We start from the raw sequence: 20517 nt of genomic DNA, 5'->3' as shown, positions 1-20517 counted from the left end.
ACACAGTACTGTACTGTATGTATTTATTTTGGTCTCTGCCACTGCCTGATTGTGTACTTTCAGTAAAGAGGTATGTAGTTAATTGGTCAGTTCCTAATTCTGGTGTTCGTAATGCTGAGGTTCTACTGTAATGGGAAATATTTTGCAACCTGAATTCTAGTGGTCAGTGATGACACAATTGCTCTAATATTTTAAACTTTGTTTCCGAACGCCGTGTGTGGACTTTTTTTCTCTCATTTGGAAATTTTAAAATTTAATTTATAACTTTTTTCCAGTATTCTAAGGGAGTGAGTAATATGAAATACTTGTGCCTAATGCGTGACATTAAATCAAACAATCCCTAAGTGATTAGGTAAAGAAAAATATGGTGGTGTTTGTTGTTCCTGAGTAGGGAAAAGATGCTCTGAATAAGAGTTTATTTTTGCAGGGCTGAGAGCTAATTTCTTTTTTTGGTGGATAGTCATGGGTGGCTATTGCATCTTAAAATAAGATTAGTGGTTCATTGATGTCTTCATGGTGCATTTTGTATTTATTGGGGAAGAGTCTCTGAACACACAGTTGTTTTCTGTGCAAATAGTGAGAGAATACTTGGACTGGCAAGGTTGCACTGACCTTACCTAGTGGCCTGTTCCATTGATTGACATGTTTCAAAGGTTAAACTAACTGTGGATGAAATGTAATCAGTTGTGCACTGGATTCTTTCCAGATCACACTGGAGGAGTGCAGTAACCAGTACTGTTAGCTTTTGGAGAGCTAGAGACAGAGGTCATTACTTGTACAGCTCTGAGCATGAAGAAACAACTCCCCTTCCTCTCTTTAAATAAAAAAAGCATGTCAGGAATCATTATTTTTCAGAGAGGAGTATGACGAATAACTCTCCAATCTCTCACCCTTTTTTTGGTAGAGTTGTCAGAGCTCCCATGGGCCCCCACTCCCTGCTGATAGCTGGGCACTATGTCATCAGCTAGGGGCAGGGCCAGCTTTACTAGCACTAAGGAGGCAGTACAGGCTGTCAGAATAGAGAACACAACAGTTAGAGAGAGACATACAGCACAGGGAGAGGGAAGAGTATCTTTGTATACCCCTCCCTCCAGCTAGGGATTATGGACGGGTGCATACACACACACACAGAGATATGGAAAGTAAGTGTGTGTGTGTGGTTCATGACCTCACAGCAGGCAGATAATCCAACCCTGAAGAGTCAGCTCCCTTCCCCCCCCCAACAGCCACCCTCCCAATTCCTTTTCTCACCTGCTGCTGCCTTTGGGGCATTTTCAGGCCCCAGCACTCAGAAGGGACTTGCAGCATGAGTCTCCACCCAGTGTCACATTAAAGGGCTGTTTGGAGGACACCAGAAGTGTGCAAGCTATGGATGGGGAGTACAGCTCATTGCTCAAGACTGGTTTCATTGCCTGCCAGCCCTGAATTCCCAGTTTGTCCCCCTTACCTAGCTCTGACACAACCCATCCTCACTTGCCAGCTATATAGTACCAACATACTAAGAGGAGAAAATAAACATTTCTCCTTTGACTTTGGTCCAAGGCATTCTAGTTTATTAAAACTGCATGCTCTGTAGCTTAATGTGCATAATACAGTCTTCATATCAACATAGTTAACAACCTTTGATGGTTTTTTCCCTGGCAGACAATTCTCCAAGTAAGCCAGTGACTCAGTAAACCTGCAGAGGGGTTAGTGTGCGTTTTGGTGAACACTACTTTATTTTAATCACATATCTTATTTATTCAGTCTCTAATAACTTTGGTGTTATGGTTAAATTAGCCAGGAGTATGGATGGGTATCTTTATTCTAACATATGAATGGTCCTATATAATTGCTTTATTTTCTTTGGGTTTATATGTATTGCAGTGGTGCCTAGAGGAGACTTGGTCAGGAAGAGGATGCAAGGTACTTGGACTTTATCCATTTGTTTTGTAGGAAGGTAGAATCTCTGTCCTGAGGAGTCTATAATCTAAGAAAATCACACCCTGAAATTCATGTTAAGTCCTACCCTTAGTTGCGATTGTGTTCTTGGGAGAAGCCACCTTGGTTATGTTAAATGGAGGACAGCCTGTTCTCTCCCTCTGCCCCTTAAAGGGAGAATTCCTTCCCTCTGAATCTTCAGTTGGCTCCCCTTTCTCTTGGTAGAGAGGAGGTTTTTTCCTTTCTTTTCCTCCTGAGATCCCCCTCTCCATATATTTTCTTTTAACCCATCTGTGTGTTGTGTTCCCCTTTCCTTCTCCCTCCCAGTGTGTGGGTCTTCTCTCTTCCCTAACTTTCTAGAACTTTGGGGATGTGGGAGAATGATGTGTCAGCTAGTGGGCAGGACCTGCAGGAACCCTCTGACTGAATGTTTCCCCGTCTCAACCCTGCCTCTGCCATTAGGACTTGTCATTGCATTTAAGCTGGGATGTAAATCTACCCTGCGCTAGCCTGCCGTCCAGTAACTGCCCACGTGGCCCTTGCTGCAATGCACTAACAGGTCCTTAAGGTACTTTGATCTAGTTCTGTTTTACTAGTTTTAAATTAAAGCGCACTAAGTAACTGTTAGTCTGTGTCAGCAGGGTCCACCCAGACAGTTAGTGGATGGCAGGCTGGTATGGGATAGATTTACACCCCTGCTTGCTGAAATCTAAATGTTTGTGTAGACAGGCCATTAGATCATCTTTGTACAGTAAAATTCTCTAATGTGGAGATCAGTTTGGTTCCTGTAGCTCACTTGTAGCTCAGTCTTGCGTCTGAACTCAAAAGTGCTCCCGACATTCTGGATCCCATTTCACTCTGAACCATTTTAGTGTTGGTGTATTTGGTGGTTGCTGGCGTAATGGCACAAAGAGTTCCAATAGTACTAATGCTTCCCTATAGTACATTTGTGGCCTCATCAGTTCTTCTGCTCCTGGTAGCTCTGCAGGGAATACTGCAAGTGGCACTCCCAGGGCTTTGCCACTCAAATGGGTTAGAATAGTTCTAGTGAAGATGTGGGGCAAAATGGTAATAGCTGAGAACATAAATCAACATGACACCGGCCTGTTTATGTTTATCCAGTTCTAGCCCCCCAGTTCAATTAGGAATTGATCAGTTCTCCAGTGTACATAGATCTTCAGCTGAGGCCTCCTGCCTGCACTGCTGAGTAACCCTAGCAACTGGAGGTCAATGTCCTCCCCTCCTCCCTCCCTCCCCCCACCAGTTCAACCAGTTACCTAGGACTGGATTGTGACAGTCCCAGTCAAAAGGGAAAAGTTGCAAATGTGAATCAGGGGTTTGTTTCCATGTCAAAATACCTAGAATACCTGAAACAAATAAAGGTGATTAATATTTGTATTTTTAGTCAGATCTGCTGCTGTCATGTATTGCTGCACAAGTGTACAATAGTTAAGTGGTAAGTCCTGACAGAGATCTGTTCTGCTGGAATATCTTTCTAATGAGGAAACCCAGAACACTCCAAAGAACAGATACTTGAAGTAACCTTGTTTAGAAAAGCTTTTGCGGCTGAATGTGGGGCCTGCTTGAATGAAGCTTCTGAAGATGATTTCTTATATCACAAGTCAGTCAGTTTGCCTCTTTGTTTAGAGTGCTGTGAGATGCCTCAGTACAAAGGTCACTTGTGGGTTTAAGAGGACAATAACCCACACCCTGCCGAAGATCACCCCATTTTTTCTATGGAATATAAGAACTAACTACACTGAAGTGCACGATCTTACAAATCTATTTGTATCCAGATCTCCAAGTATCAGATATATTTTTTTTCAACACTGGGCTGGGAATATGTTTGTACAGCACATTGAGAGTGGAGTATCTGTTTGTGATTTCAGTATGGCATTAGGTTAAATGTTTCCCTTAAAACAATTGGAAAATATAATAGGTTCTGTTTCAGACTTTGTGAGATGGTGGATAGTACGTAACATTTTGGAATAAAAGCTCATGAAAATCAGTAAATAATATTACCTTTTTTGTTTGGTTCTGCTTGTTGATCAGAGTTTTGATGTCTATTGAATCAGTGTAAGTTACTCTAAACAAGGTTCTGGGTTTACAAAAATTGCTTCTCCAGATGAGAACATTCACTTCTCTCAGTCTGTGACTTGGGACTAAAAACAGATAGTTACATATTTAGAATTTCTTTTTAAATAAGAATATAAAAATATCAAATAGACGTGTTTTATTTTTCCTAATTATTTTAGAACGTAAGTTAAGTCATATCTCTTACCATCTGATACTCCCCTCCCAAATAGTTTCCTTCTCTCCAGCATTCCTTAATGCGCCATACTTCCTGCCCTTCCTCTCAACTCACGGTTTGTCTACACGTGAAAGTTAATTTGGATTAAGATAGGGTGTGAATTTAAAGTGCATGAACAACTGTGTGTGGGTACTCTTATTCTATAATAAGACCGATTGATTGATTTATTCCAGTTTAGCTTAATCCACTTTGAAAGTGGAGTAAATTAATCGCTATTTTGGAATAGCTCCATGGCTAGACAACCTCTCTACCAGAATTTCCATCTACCCATTCCTCAACAGAGGGCCTGTGTGTACTGGAGATATTAGTACTGGAGTGGCTACACTGGTCAAACTCCCAAGGTAGAAATGTTTTTAAACTAGAGTAAGTAATACTGGTGATGGGCCCATTTTACACTAATGCAGCACACCTATCTTGGGATTTGCACTGATGTAACAACTTTGGTACAAATATCCACAGCATAGATTGTGCTCTGAAGATCTATCAGCCCACTGTATTCCCCCTCTGTTCCAGTTAGCTTGGAGTCTGTGAGCCTGATTCTGAGTTACATTAAGGGCCTTCTTACATTGGACCGGCAGCGTATAGGAGTCTTAAAGCAGGACAAGATGTAATTTGCACCTGCTTTAAAGCAGCGTAAAAGGGTACATAATGTAAATGGGAATTCTGGCTTGTCTCTCTTACACTTCAAGTATTTCCATTTTTCTTTTTCTTGCTCTACCTCATACCTCCCTAACTGAATGAAGATCTGGGTGGTCCTCTCCTTCCGTCTCCACCTTGCCCCTTTACTGATATCCAAGTTCGTTGTAAATCAGCTAAGTTCAGGATCCAACCTTAATTAAACACACCTGGGATATATTTATATTGTAAATGTCTTACCAATATTTGAACACAGCTGTACCAGTGCAACCAACAGTATAAACTCTGTGGTAGACTGGGCATAGGCAGGTTTAGATGATACAGTAGTGAAATCCGATGCGCTGAGTTGACACAGTTCGTAGCACCACTGCTCAAAAACTAGTATGAAATTCCCTAGGGTAGACAAGGTCCAAGTACCTCTGGAATTCCTAGCAGAACTGCGACCCTTTACTTTATATAGATATGGTACCTGAAGCAAACTGAGTAGTTTACTTCTTTGCATGTTGTTATCCAAAATTCCCTTCCATCCCAGAGCTGTTTCATAGCAGTGCTGTTTGTTCTCTTGGGAACAAACTTGAAAGGTCTGTGCTTGCTTTTGGATGGAGAGAGTTCCTTACTATGTGTTGTGTAAGCCAAATTTGTGGCAGGCTTTTTTCTACTTTTTAGCTTCCAAACCTTTATCATTTGTATTGTCTGTACCTGTCTGGAGAGTGTATGCTATAGGGAAGGGAACCTCTGTCTACACAAATATTCTGTCAAAGAATAGTTGTGTACTTTGAGGGAGATCTCTAGTTGTATTTGCATGTAATGAATTATTTGCTTATCAAACTCAGCAATCTGAGTCAGACACTAAACTGAAATGATCTGTACAACAAATCTTAAAATCATTATAGGTCTTTAAAATGTCACAAAGATTCAAAGGGGAAAGTGGCCAATTTGCCTAGTAAATTAGCTGCAGTCAAGAACACGTTACCTTCAGTAGCTTGTCTAAGTCTCAGCACTGTCATGGCTTCATTGCCTCAAATGTCTCTTAAAGTAAGAGTAGTTTTTATAACTACACATAAAGGCAGGATGGCTTAATGAAGATGATTTCTTCATGTGTCAGAATGACCCCTTTGTTTCTCATCTTACTCTTTTGTTGCCTGCAGCTAATCTGCTTTTGGGTTATCAGATCCAGGGATCTGACAATGCTGATTCTAGCAATGGCATTCATCTGGAATGCTGCCTTTTGTTTACTGGTTTTACCAGGCCTCAAATGCTTTCTTTGGTCATCTGGTGTCTCCACTAATGTGATTTGCACTCTCACGCTCTGCAGGTAGTCATGAGGTTTTATATGGGAATTAGACTATGGCCTGCCACCCTGGTTGCTAATGAATCCACAGGGTAGTCTGTTTTTGTTTTGCTTTTCCAACTTTCTTTTAAAAGACAAACTATATTCTGTTTGTGTTTTTATAGTCTTCTCCTCATTGCTTTGGACTTTAACTTTTAGAGTAGATTTACCAGCTGTGTTGTAAGAAACGTAGTAAATTCCATTTCTTATAGAGCCATTTACTTTTGGTTCAAGGCTAATAAATATATACAGAAAGATATAGTGCTACTTTTAGATCTTCAGAGTTTCTTTATAACTATCATTTGTTTTAACAATAAATATCCCTCATGCTTTTGGTTATCTGATTATAATACTGGGAGATGGATCACTTTAAAAAAAAAAAAGAATTTTGTATATCTAGACTAGAAGAATGAATCTGTATAATACATAGGGAAATGGAAGTGTTTTTAATAATTAGGTTGCAACTGAAGTCTTAGCATTCCATAAGCACATTTCAGGAAAGAGTGAAGTTCACATTTATATTGTTGTGCTGGGTTATGATCTTGAACCACCATAGACAAAAGAAGACAGCTGAAAGTAAACACAAGTACAGTTGGGTAATAATGGGCAAAAGTACTAAGCTTTTTGTTGTAATAGTGGGAAAAAATTACTAGTGATTTTCTTTGTGGTTTGCTTAATTTGAAAAGAGAACAGGATTGAACATAACACCTGAGATTTCATATATCAAATAGCAGATAGCAGTTGTGCATTATGCAATGTTAGTAACTCCCTATCCCCTTCTCTTTCACATTAGGGAAGACAGCAGGCTCTCAAATGCTTAGGCCTGGCCTATACCTAAAACTTAGGTCAACCTAGTTATGTCGCTAGGTAGCTGAGAGATGCAGTTAAGCTGACCTAAGCCCCCATATAGAAATTGCTTCGTCAGTGGAAGAATTCTTCCATTGACCTAGCCACCACCTCTCAAGGGGGTGGATTTACTCTAGCAATAGAAAATTCCTATAGCTGTGCTTCTGTAGAACTGTAGAATAGATAAAGCCTCAGGTGTTTCATTTGGAAGAAGATCAGATGCTGAAGCCAACATGGAGTTTGAGCCTACAAACCCTCACTCAGTCCCATTGATTTGAATGAAGCTACTAGAGGATTAGGAGTTTTCAGGAGTAGGCCTACAAGTATGTAGAGGCTAGGACATGACTCCATTGTGCTCATAATGTACTTTGTGGATAGTTTTAACTACCACCTCCATAATTTTGATTTTTCTTTCGATATATAGTATAATAATTTTTTTTTCTGAACACAGAGCTCTAAACGTTTTCACGATTAAAGACTGAGCATAACTGAGTGAACTGCATAAAGGGTATAGAACAGGCGTGGCCAAACTGCAGCTCATGTGGCTCTTTTAAAGTTAGTGCGGCTTGCTGAGCCCTCCTCCCATCCCCCATTCTCTACCTACCAGACTGGGGGCGGGAGCTCGGGGCTTCTGCCCTGCAGCAAGGTTGTGGGGTTAGGGGCTTCGGCCCTGCAGGGAGGGGGGCGGTCTCAGGGCTTTAGCCCCGCAGGGTGGCATCAGGGCAGAAGCCCTGTGCCCCAGCAGGTGCCACACTGCGGGGCAGGTTGTGTGCGTCTTGTGACTCTCAAACTTCTGAAGATTATTGTATGTGGAAGGTCAGTAAGTTTGGCCACCCCTGGTATGGAATCTTTCTTGTGAAAGACTTAGTATATGTAGGAATATAAATTCAACAGTAAGGTGGCAATAAAACTTCCCACTAGCCTAACTTAAATCTTGAGCCATGGTGGCAAGAGCAGCTATAGGGTTTGTTTGTTAGTTTTTTGCTTTCTGCTTGTGTCTTTTTAGGTTGAAAAATTTGAGATATCCATTTAAAAAAAACCCCACCCTCAAAACCCAAAACTTTGTGCAAACAAATGGTCCTTTCTTATTCAAGGAACAAAATAATACAATAATGAACAATAAAAATAGGAGTTTGTTCTCTGATGGGCCAGTCCTGTACCATTTAAATAAGTGGAAGTTTTGCCATTGACTTTCATAGGTATAGAGATCTGGTTTCTAAAATGGAAGAATATATTGGAAAAAATAAGGGTTAGGGAAGTGTCATTCATAACAGACAGAATTTGTCCTTGATAGTCTGCCATATTTTTTATGCATCACAATTGATGACAGGAGCTGGAATTTCTGATCAAAGAATAGCAGCAACATTGTTCAGTGTTTGTTTTACTGAAGAAAAAATCTTACTGTGTAAAGAATGCAGTTACAGGATGTATTTAATAATGAGGGTAGAACATATAAACTAAGAATAAATCGATTGAGTCATAGTGGCCTGACAGCTGCATAGAAGGTCCTTGTGACCTAGAGGTTTGTGACCCATGAAATTCCCACTTTCCTTGGAATTGGTAATCTATATTGAAATGCAGAAGTTTGAGAGAGGCTTTGAAAGTTACATATTGCGTAGCCTGAAGCATCAAGTAAAAGTATAATTGGGATATGAATATTAAGTTGAAAGTGTATTATGCTAGTTGATGTTATGGTGGGGCTGGATTCTGACTTCACATAAGTGTTACACCAGTGTAATTCCATGACTTCAGTGAAGCAACAACTGATTATCAGATGTGTGAGATTAGAATAAGGCCCATTATATTTGTAGTCAAACTGCATGCTAAAATAATATAAACTTCAAACATGGTGGTTCATCCTGATGCTTGATTACTTTTTTACTTTATTTTATGAGCTTGTGTGCCAAGGAGTTAAACCCAAAATTTTGCTTTATAAGTAGTTTGTGCATCTGACTGAAAGAGACAAATTATGCAAGTAAGGGCTTGAGTCAGAGTTGTTTATAAAATGGTATATATCCAAGGCTACAGGATTTTTTTTCTTAAGTTGGCAGACAGTCCAGAGGCCAAAAGGAAGATAAATCACAACTGGCCCCCCTCTCTCATTTTTGAAATGGTTCAACCCTGGGGTTTAGCTGAAGGACTTAAGGAGTTTTTGAAGTGCAAATGGGTTAGTGAAGGGTAAACCTTTTCAGAGTTTCATTTTGATGGATTTTTTTTTCTGTGTGGATTTCTGGCACCGGCTGTGATCTGGGAAGGCCAGGGTTTTTTTGTTTTGTTTTTGATCAATCAAGCAAGAAGAACTTGCCATGGGGGCGTACATTCTCTGCATGCATATTGATCCTATTGTGTTTAAAAGTAGTTAATTTAATCAAGGCTTTTTGAAACCCTCCCCAATAAGACTTGCATTAATGGAACTGTCATTTCAAGGTCATGCTTCAGTGTCAGTAATTAGTATTAATGACAAAAGTTACCTGTAAGTGAAATGTTGTTAGCTGTTACATTTACTTCGTATTAGGTTGTTGGGCTAATTAGGGTGAGATCAGGTTTTAAATAAATGCATTTTTTAAATGTTCTGTGTGACTAAAAATGGTGCACTGTCATCAGGTTAGAGATTAAGACTATCTTGATTGTTTTCAAGGCATCTTTTCAGTGGTATTGGCTGAAGTCAGGTATTGTTGTAAAGCACATTATTCATTTTACAATTGAGATTTTGCAGTATAACTAGGGAAACATATCTAACCCCCTTTTTTAACTCAGACATGTTTTAATATGAAATGTATATTTGAAGAGAAGTTACCCAAAAGTGCAAACTGGCTGTGCCTTCCATCAGTTTCACTTGAGCTAAGGGAGGACAACTTACTCAGTGGCTCTTAATATATAATTGATTATTTCCCCCAACTAATATATTTTACCTATATGATGTGTAAAATTCAAACTTATGAACTATAACTATTTTTTGTCAGTAAATAGGTTGCCAAATAAAGTATTCTAAAAGTTGTGAGTGTGTGTAATACAAGCATGCGCACACACACACTGGAATGAAAAATAATTTCAAGTTTTATAAGTGGCTTATTGGCCATAAAGCCACTGAAATAAATTACGAACAAGCAAACCACTTCCCCTTCCCCCGCAATGTTCTCTGTTTTTGCAATAGGTTTGTCCCAATGTTTATTTTGTCAAGGTGGATGTGAGCTGCAAAATTCAGATTTGGATTTCACAGATCCCGATATTCAGTGGTGTTTGGTTCCAGATATTTGGTTTGACCTGCCATGCACAGTTTTGGATTCCCCCATTCTAGTCTCCTCCTTCTTCTTCCAGATAAAATGTCTGCAAGGTTCACAGCCGGGGTTTTTGGTTCAGGTCTATTGCTATTATTTATGACCATCTGTCTCTTTTTACACAATCTTTAAAATAAGTACTTTGGAAAAAATGGATGGCTTATTAACTACAAATACTTTCTCTTTCGATGTGCTTAACAATTGAACTGATAACTTCAAGATGTATGAGTGGTCACTAGTATGATATCCTGCCTTGTCTAATCAAAAAGAGATAATCTTTGGTTCAGTTTTGGCCCAGATCCTACCCAGAGAACCACAGTATTGCCAAACCAAAGTATTGAAAAATCATTAATCAGGCACCCCCAAATCCTGAGACTGATTTTAAAATGATGAGATTTCATTAAGTAATCAATTTTTGGTTCTTTAATTTGTCTCCTGTTTGTTTTTGTTTTTAAAATCTTTTAGGGTTCAAGTGTTTCTTCATAATGGTGTGGGCTGGAACCTTTTTTTTAAAGAAACCTGAGCTTTCTCACCTATTCACATGCCACTAGGAGAATAAAATAAAATAACCCAAATATTATGAGGCTTCTACAAAACTTTGATAAATGGCAAAATTGGAACCCAGTTCAGAGAGGGGATGCTACTCCACTGCGTTTCTTCCTATTTCTTCTACATATCTGGGACACTCCTCCTCTTCCCCTCCCTTGCTGAGAGCTCTTCCTGGATCAAGATCTGTATGGACTGTGGTGTAGATTGGGCAGGCCAGTGGGGTAAGACAACTGCATGGTTTATTCCACGCAGCCCCCTCCCCATCACACACACACACACACAAATGAAGTTTTTCTGCAAAGTTCCTCCTTACAAGGGAGCACTCGGTTGAAAGTGAGGCATTGGCCAACAATGGAAGCCTTGGTAACATGGCTCAATGGCACAACTTGGGGGGGGGGCGTGGAGGGAGCAGGGATCTTGGAGAGGATGTGGGAGCATGTGGGAAGGCAAACCCCACTGTCAATGGACCTACTTGGGAGGAATTCTGTGAGGTGGTAATCATTGGGTCTTCCTGCTCTTTGGGATTCTGGATCATGGTTTTTACTGAAGAAAGAAACAATCTGGTCCTTTTGTTGTTTAACCTTCCATACTTAGGATGCTCTTAATATGAGGAAATGAAACCATATTACCCTATGTAGAAGTGATTATCTATATTAGAGCTTGGGGGACTGAGGGCCCAATCCCGTATCAGGATCTGCTAATGCGGAACTTTGCATCTGCTGAAGTCAAAGGGACACTGTATAAGTGTAGGGGGCTGTGCTAGTGGATCCTGATGCAGGGTCAGAGCCTAAGGGCAGGTCTATACTTAAAACCCTGCAGTGGCAGCTGTAGTGCTTCAGTGAAGACACTATTACACTGACAGGAGAGCATCTCCCGTCGGCATAGTTAGTCCACCTCCGCGAGAGGCATGTTCTCAAGAGAAGACCTCCCATCAACATAGCACTGTCACCAGCGGGGGGAGGGTTAGGTTGATTATAATTACGTTGCTCAGGGGTGTGGATTTTTTTTACTCCTGAGCGACATAGTTATATCAATATAAATGTATAGTGTAGACCTGGCCTAAGAATGTAAATTTTGCCAAGCATTACTCCAGTATTTATATAAAAAATAACAACAAAAATAGCCTCCAAACAAATTGGAGAGGATGTATCTGATGGTATCTGTTTTATAAAATCTTGTTTTTCTGCTCATTTAAAAAAAATTTAGCAATGTTTGGCATGAAGCAAATTGCATCTGACAATTGAATTTATGGCAGTGTTTTGTGTACAGCTTTTCTATTGTTTTCTCTTTACAGACAGCGTACCAATTGTAAATTGCCATATGACTAATAAATATGGTAAAGAAGTGCATATTGTGATAACATCTATTTTTTTCTCATGAATTACTATTGATCACAAGATGTTGGGTTAATTGGGCCCCTGTCTTGATCTTTGTTCTGTGTTTCTATATGTTTTTTGTCTGTAATGCTCATGTGACCTCTGTAATTTTGTATTCTGCAGTCAAGGTTATTTGCCATTACTGGGTGAAAACTGAAAGCATAAGATGCTTTTTAAAACCTTGATGCAAAGAAGGAAAAGATTTCCTTTCCTCCACACCATCCCTTTCATCAGAGAGGAAAGATTGAGTGTTCATGTCATCTCTCTCATTAGTTTGTGGCTGGAAGATGTTTAATATAACCTTTTTGCTCTTCTTGCAGAAGAGTTTTATAGCACCCCCCAGAATTGTTTTTATTTTTTCTCCTGAATTATAGTTTGTGTAAGCAGCAAAGAATCGTGTGGCACCTTATAGACTAACAGACGTTTTGCAGCATGAGCTTTCGTGGGTGAATACCCACTTCTTCTATAGTTTGTGTAGTGAATGCTGTTCTTATTTTGAGTCAAATGTTTATATTCCAGATTGAAATTGCATGATACATTACGGTCTGTCTTAGGAAATATTTCCTAAAATGTATACCCTAAAATAATTATTCTTTGCTATTTTAATTGAAAAAACTGTGCTAAAATGTGCAGGGAAACTGAGTTAAAATTTTGTTGAGCTGTAGTGTTGAACTGTAGTTAGGGTGACCAGATGTTCCGATTTTTATATGGACAGTCCTGATATTCGGGGCTTTTTCTTATATAGGCGCCTATTACCCCCCACACTCTGTCCCAATTTTTCATGCTATCTGGGCACCCTAACTGTAGTAAACATTAGTTATTTGTGAACCACAGATTTAATACTTCTGGGATTAAAATAGTTACTTGAAGAAGCAGCTCTATCTCTCTCTCACATGCGCATGCTTCCTGTGCATATGAATTTTCCCCAGAACACAAGTTCCATAAAGATAAAAAGTCCCACAGAATTTAATTCATAGATGACTTGTCTGTAGAAATTTTAAACCATCCTGTAAATTTAATTACCAAATAATTCTGTTCTTGCTATAGAACTCAATAGCATGAGTTCTATACATTTAAAAATTGTATAGAAAAGCCATCATTCCCTATTAAATTTTTTATAGCTTTTAGAGCAATTTATATGGAATCCTATCTAGTTCCTGTTTAAACCTAGTGGTTTCATCCCGGTTAAATGTTACAGGACTCTTCCATAAGAGTAAATAGTGAAAAGGCCATCGACGACAACAACGGGGAGTGAGGGGGAAGCATTCTTTTGTGCCTTTGATTGTGTCAGATTCCGTTTCTTTGCAGTCATTTTCTTTTTTCACTTGAGAGGGGTTTATGGTGCAGTGTCCGTCAGGACAACCCCGTCTTAAAGTTGCAGTTGTATTTCTCTCTTGAGTTTGTAGAGGTGATGTTATCTTTTGTTCACTCAGCAGTATGGTCATTCCTAAGAGCATCTGTCACTTGAGGCATTATAAGATGGATGAGTCTCAAGTGAACTGCTGGCTGAAGCAAATGGTGAAAATAAGAAAAGACAAGGGGGTTGGGGGCCTTCAGAGATCAGAGAGGACAGACAACAAGGAAACACTGTTAAAAATCAAGAGTAAGCCAAGCAATACTAGAAGAAAGAATCAAGATTGATCACATGTTGTCATATTCTAAGTGTCTTGGAAACGAAGATTCTTCTATGGCTGTAATGATCCGAGGAAGTCTTCTATATCATGGTAAACATTTATTTGCTTGGCTTTTAGATTTTATTTGGACATGGAGGATAGTCAGAACAGTGTGGTGGATTATCAGGAAGAAATTGTGCTTTTTGTTATTGGTTTCATTCTAACTTTAGGAGACATTTTAATTTTGCAATACTCAAAACACCAAAATAACACTCTGCCCACCTTCAAAAACCCCACAGCACATGCTGGTGACACTATTTTGTTTATTTTGGTGTGTCTGCCTATACTGGATGTGCATACACGTATCATCCCCGCCCCCTCCTTCCCCGTTCTGTTACATTGAATGCTAATTTCATTTTGTGCAACAGCAGTAATCCAAAACCAAGACTATCAATAATTCTGTTTTTGGAGATGCAGATGAAGCTGTTTAATGAGCAGATTGCATCTCATACTGCTTAACATAAAAAGGAAACCTTTATAATACAAGTTCTCTGACTTAGTTGGACTAATTACATTTGACATTTTGAACTGAAAATGAAAAATGATTATATTTTTTTTAAAGCAGCAAAGGTCCCAGTTTGACGATCCAGTCAGATAAGACAACATGAGTCAGATAACAAAATGAGTTTTTACTTACAGAGGAGCCAGTATATGACAAGGGGTGGGGAGGGATCTAGGGTGATGTTGGCTTGAAAAATGATTTTGTCACATTGTTTGGCGTTGGTCCATGAGGGGAAGCATGGGTTGAAAGGCGAAGAAATTAAGATGATTAGAAGCTTTAAAGCTTCACAAATGGTAGAGTATCTCCCTTCTCAATGGGTGTAAATAATAGATGAAAGACTACGAGTGACAACAAAGGATCAGGGCATTTAAGAGGATGTGTGCAGCTTGAATAGAGGTCTGTGGCCTAGGGCCAAAGGTCTTAGCTTTGGGTGTAATTAGAAGAAAATACAAAAATGTCATTACTAGCAGGTGAAATGTTCAGCACGTGGCCAAAAAATAGCAATTTCAGACCCAAGAGCTGTTCAAATTGGATTATGGGCCTGTTAAAAATCATGAAATTCTTTGCAGAGTCTTATGGTTTGGTCAGAAATGATGTGGTTTAATCTTATTGACCATCTGTGATAGACTTACTGTTTGTAGCATGGTGAGGTAGTGCAGCTCAGAGTAAGGACTATAGTTCAGGGGAATGTGTAGGATTTTTTTGTGTTACAGTGAAACACATTTCTTCTGATAAAATAAGAAAGATCAGGTATAGCGTTTAGATCTTTAATAGCCCATTCCTTTTTTAAGATTGTGGAAAAGAAGAAGAAATTCAATTATATTGCTGGGAAAAACTTTTATTTAATTTCAGAGAGAGGTTTTTGTATTATCAATGTGCTTTCTAAAATCATTTTATACGTTACCTGACAATATTGGGCCAAGTTGTGCCATCTGCTTTAAGCTATTCCACTTGCAACCAGTTAGGAAAATTTTCCTTTAAAATCCGCTGGCATGGTGTGGCCCATTATTGTAAAGAAAATGAATTGACTGGAGTGACTAGGAAGCGCTTGTGTGTGAAATATAAGCCAGTCAACAAGAAATATATTTAAGGCTTTCTTCTCTGATAACAAATCTTACATACTATAATACATGTTTTAGAACATGACATTTTTACTTGCTGTTTGCTACAGCCCTGTTGCCATCCTCTTGGGCATTTTAAGTATATTTATCTTGTATTAAATAGAATTTTTACTGAAATTATCTTTACCAAAGCAGTTTTGAGAGTGGGGGAGGGGAGAAATCAGCAATCCATCCTTTGACTTAATTTTTGTCTGGAAATAATTTTTTATCATTACTGTATACCCTAAACAGATATAAAGATATATTATTAAAAGCAATATGTGTGAAAAATAATCTCCTTAGGTTATCACCAAGTACCGATTGTTCTCTGCTTGGAGAATTTTCCTTTAAGTGATTATTTCTTGCAGTACCAGGTCCTAATCTGGTTACCATTGCAGTGAGTAGTAAAGTTCAATTTGACCTCAGTGGTGATGGATCAGATCCTTACTCTGCAAAAGGAACTGATTGTCTTTTGTTGTTTAATGGCATAGAAGGAGCCACAGACATACTGCAGAAAGTGTCATATAGATTATATGGCCATTTAAAAAACAAAACAAAACATTTTTCTTCTTTTTGTCAGCTTGTGTGTAAATTGAAGAAAGTGCTGTAGGGTCTGTAAACGTATAATTAGGAACGGGATCTATCTGAGAAAATCTCTGTACTGACCAGTTTAGCCATATGTGAACTTTGATAGGCACATTTTAATGTCGTGTTGAGGCAGGTTTTAATGTCTTGTTGCTAACTGTATAATATGTTGGATCTGAACTGCCATCAATTATTTTGTTTTCCCCCCCTTCATTATTTTGCAGGTGTTTAAGAACTTTAAACGACTTAGATAACGTGGCAACAGGTTTCCCTAAACTCTTAACTACAGCCCTTAATCATGAATGCATTTCAAAAAGGTTAAAAGGAATACAAGAAGGTACTGTACTTACCACATTCATTATACAGCATATGTGATGTTTGTTTTTATATCCCTTTGTCTTCAACGTCCACTTTTTTAAATCAGTGTTTTGAGAAATAGGAACTGTAAAAAGCTGTTTTATTTCTGAACTATTGTTATGAACTTATTCCAACTCCCCCCGAATTGATTCACTTAATTAAAAAATGTTCATTAGAAAAAGCTTAACAGTATTGCCAAATATGTTCTTTTCTACATATCAAAAAATAGCCTCAGCTTTATTATTTTGTTATAATTATTTGACTTCACTGCCATCCTTTGCTTGATGTTTAACCTCATAACTTTGGAAACTTGCAGACTCTGCTAGCCAAATGAAGGCTTAAGAAGTTGTGTGCATATATGTATTATATATGTATATACTACACACACACACACACACAGAGTATGTTTTTTCTGCAATCTCAGAAGGGTTAAAACAATTTGGGTGGAGAATTTGAGTTCTCTAGTTGAATTTTACAGTTTATAAAAATAGATGTGCACTTCCAATTGGGAGCGTCACAGTAGTATTTTCTGATGTTGCTGTGATTGGGAGAGGTTTGACTTATTGAAAATAGGACATTGGACTCCTATAGTTTCTTGTTGTATTTAAATGACCCAGCATTTCCAGGAGGCCAAAGATCTATTCCTGTTTTATGACCTGTTATATCCTTGGGGCAGGGGCTGCACTGAGGCCCAAAGAGCAAGAGGGTCATTGCCACAGTTCAGGTCCTAATTGTTGCTTCATGGTTACCACACAGATACCAAAACCTGCTCTCTGTAACATTGTAGCTGGGAACATCTGGAACATAGTAGTAGTCTTGAGAGGAAAAAAAGCCTCTTGCATTTTGTTTCACCAGGTGCTAGGAGGAAGCAATATTAGACTTTTTGATATGGGAGGCAAATTCTGTGGGCCCTGAAGTTAGGCGACAACAATTGAAGAGGTCAAAGGACAGCTGAGTGGGGTCAATGAGACACCATGGGGTGTATTTTGTTACTTAGTAAAAGGAGCAGCATCCTAAAACCTTAAAGGATTCTCTTGAAAATCTATGTTGTGAAAAGGTTTTATGAGTCTGATGGCAAAAAGTGCTGATTTATCTATGGAATGCTTGCTTTTGTCTAAATAAAAGGATAATCCTTACCAAATGTTGTCAGCTATCATAGTGCAGTCATTACAGGTCTGAAAGGACCGTTTAAGTGTACTTTGGCTTCCCAAATGATGATCATTGTAATGTTTCTTTGTCTGAAAAGAATTCTGAACTATTTATTTGCTGAGCTTTTCTCCTTTGATATCAAAGTTAACACAGTGAGCAAAATATTTGAAAAAGCTGAAAGAAATTTTTTATTAATAAACTAAAGATTTCTATTCCTTAGGGAGGTTTCTTAACTTCTGTAAATTCTCTGTGTTTCTTCTAAGAGGAAAATCTTAAATTACCAGCACATAGTCTAGTCTAAACTGTAGCTGTTTTTAATCCATTAATACTTGTTCAGTGAATGTTTAAATTTGTTAAACTAAGCTTTTATTTGTTTATTTAATTTGTTCTGTGTACCTGAATAAAAGAGAGAAATAGTTTTTGACTAAGGAATGCCTATAATTTATTTGGCATTATCTTTTTTTTTTTTTTTTAATTATCCACAAGTGATTAATTCTCAACGCTTTTCACTGAAGCAAATAGGAAATCAATGTCAGAGTCAAGACCTTGTAAAATATAAGAAAAGAAAATATAGTAAAGGTTGCCCTCTTTACAGGGAAGGGGGTGGAGGAAAGAGTACCTTATATGCATGTGGTAGAAAAGGGTTTTGCTGCAGCTCACAACCCAAGATCTCGGTGTTTGACCCTACCATCTTATACAAGCAATCATACTCACAGTAGGAAGAAATAGGTGTTCAGGAGACAGGAGGTGATGGTATTAAACAACTATGCTGTCTTGATCTTTACAAGAATACAGCAGAAAGAGTGAAGATGAAATAATCTGTGTAGCTGTGAAAGACTATCAAATATATATAGTTTCATATAGAAAAAAGAAATGCTTGTCTTTTTTGTGAAGCACGGTTGTCCAAAAGGTTTAATTATTAAACCTTTAAAAGTAATGTATACAGATGCTTGGCACGATTTATGTCAAGGTTAAGGCACCTTTAAACAAATATCTTGGAAAAGAGTAAACCTACTAAAATGCAAATTGCCTATTAAACACAATTCTTGTTTAAATAACACTTAAGTTTGCTTCAAAACTGGCACATGCTATTAAATTTTCTTGATATCCTATTGTCTCCTGATGAGTTTAGGATGAGGTATATGTCTGAGGAGTGTGCAAGGGGGAGGCACAGCAAGTTGGAATGTCAGCCTTCATTTTGATTTTCCAGGCCTCCACCAATTACTGTTGAATTTCTGTACAACAAAATAATGATGGAAAAACTAGTCTATAGTAAAAGATGAAAAAAAATGTTATTTACACAAGAGAGTGGGCTGGATTTTAACATAGAAACTAGATGGACCTGACTTTTCCAGACTTGTACCAGATTACCAGTGTCTCTAAATACAAAGCTAGTGTCTTACAAATACATGTATAGGAACTTGTTAAGGCATACATATCCACCCAGTTCACGTATGTATTAGAAAAGGCATAGATTAGACTGACTGCACCAGTAGTTGTGCTAAGATCTTTAAAATTGTTTGTGACAATGACACTTAACATATATAAAATGGAGATCATATAGACCTCTGTAAAGTACTTAGCCATCCACTGATGAACAGTGCTCCATAAGTATAAGGTATTCATTTTTTTAAAATGGAGTTTGACCTGCTAGACAGAACATTTTTACAGGTAGCATTTATATTCTATTGTGTAAATATGCAAGGTAAAGTATGATGAGGTGTATTTTCTTCCTATTGGATGCTGACATTTAATGGAGGTTTTATCTTCATGAATCAAAGTGTGAATAGAGCCTATGTGTGGGAATTATGACTAAGTGATGCTTGAGTGGCAGCCACATTATGTCTAGATTGTAAATACTATTAAGAAATTTTATTTTTGGGAAAAACGAGTAGAAGATGTACAACAAAATATCTAAAGTAAATAATTTAGTCCTGTATAATTTCTTCTTCCTCTCATCTGCAAAACCCAAATGCACTAGTTATCGTACTGAATGATGACTATTTATAATTGGAACAATACGAGCATTTGAGATTGTTTATTCATTCCTATATTACATAAATTTGTTTGGTTTAATTTTTTAGTTAAAAACTCCCCCCTCCCCAGCATGAACCATTGTATGACATTTTATAGTTTAGAAAACAAATAAAAATCCTGAAAATAATTGTTTGTCTTGGGATTGCTGAGGTGACCTTACCTAAGAGAGGTAGCACAAATGCAGATGGCTACACTTTTTAAGAAGCTTCCCTGTATTTACAGTTTTAGTTTTGTTCTGTTGGGTTGCCTCTGTGACAGAAAAACTGGTCTCCTGTGACACCTTGGAAGGTTGCACAGTGCCTACTAATGATTTGCATCTTTGATCTCTCACAGCCTCTGGTAGTTCCAGATATTCTTGACAGATTTGTTTATTTTACAGAAGAATTTCTGGTATTTCTGGAAAAAAGAGTAAGTAAAGACTCAACCTTGACACACGATAAATGCATGTTACATAGAAGAATAAATAAGAAAAGGCCAATAGGAAGAAATACACAAAACATTCGGCATTTTCTGATCATTTCCACCAGAAAGTAATGAGAGACAAGGATTTATTTAATAGAAATGAAATGAACCATGTGGCCACTATTACTCAACAGTGTAAGGCTGTTTCACAGAAAATTGCTCATCCAGCATTAACCTTGACATAATTTTGAGTTTAGTGGTTTTTAAGATCTCTGTATACCCATATTTTCTATGTTTGCTTTATTAGTGCACTGTTTTTGGCAAAGAAATGGCCATGAAAACAGATGTCCAATAATTTTATTTTGTTGTTTTGAGCAATGGCTGAATGTGCTTAAAAGAAGTGTGATTTATTAATATGCCTGTTGACTGCAGAAGACTAGTGGAATATCGCATACTAAAAGTAAGG

At 38.1% G+C, this 20517-nt stretch overlaps 1 protein-coding gene across 5 annotated transcripts in view; it reads left to right on the top strand.

The window, feature by feature from the left end:
• GREB1L (GREB1 like retinoic acid receptor coactivator) overlaps nucleotides 1-20517 on the top strand; it is a 218130-nt gene that overhangs the window by 71005 nt on the left and 126608 nt on the right. For 4 of the 5 annotated variants that reach the window (XM_045008100.1, XM_045008097.1, XM_045008099.1 and 1 more), the window contains one exon: nucleotides 16331-16443. The exons of the other annotated variant lie outside the window; for it this stretch is intronic. The gene's annotated coding sequence lies outside the window, so the exon portion shown is untranslated. The remainder of the gene's footprint in view (nucleotides 1-16330; nucleotides 16444-20517) is intronic. 5 annotated transcript variants of the gene reach the window in all.

The sequence above is a fragment of the Mauremys mutica genome, chromosome 2 (genome assembly GCF_020497125.1).
Source record: "Mauremys mutica isolate MM-2020 ecotype Southern chromosome 2, ASM2049712v1, whole genome shotgun sequence".
In the NCBI taxonomy this organism is placed as follows: Eukaryota; Metazoa; Chordata; order Testudines; family Geoemydidae; genus Mauremys; species Mauremys mutica.
Note: the sequence above shows the minus strand (reverse complement) of the source record. Positions and strands in the feature narration are given on the sequence as shown.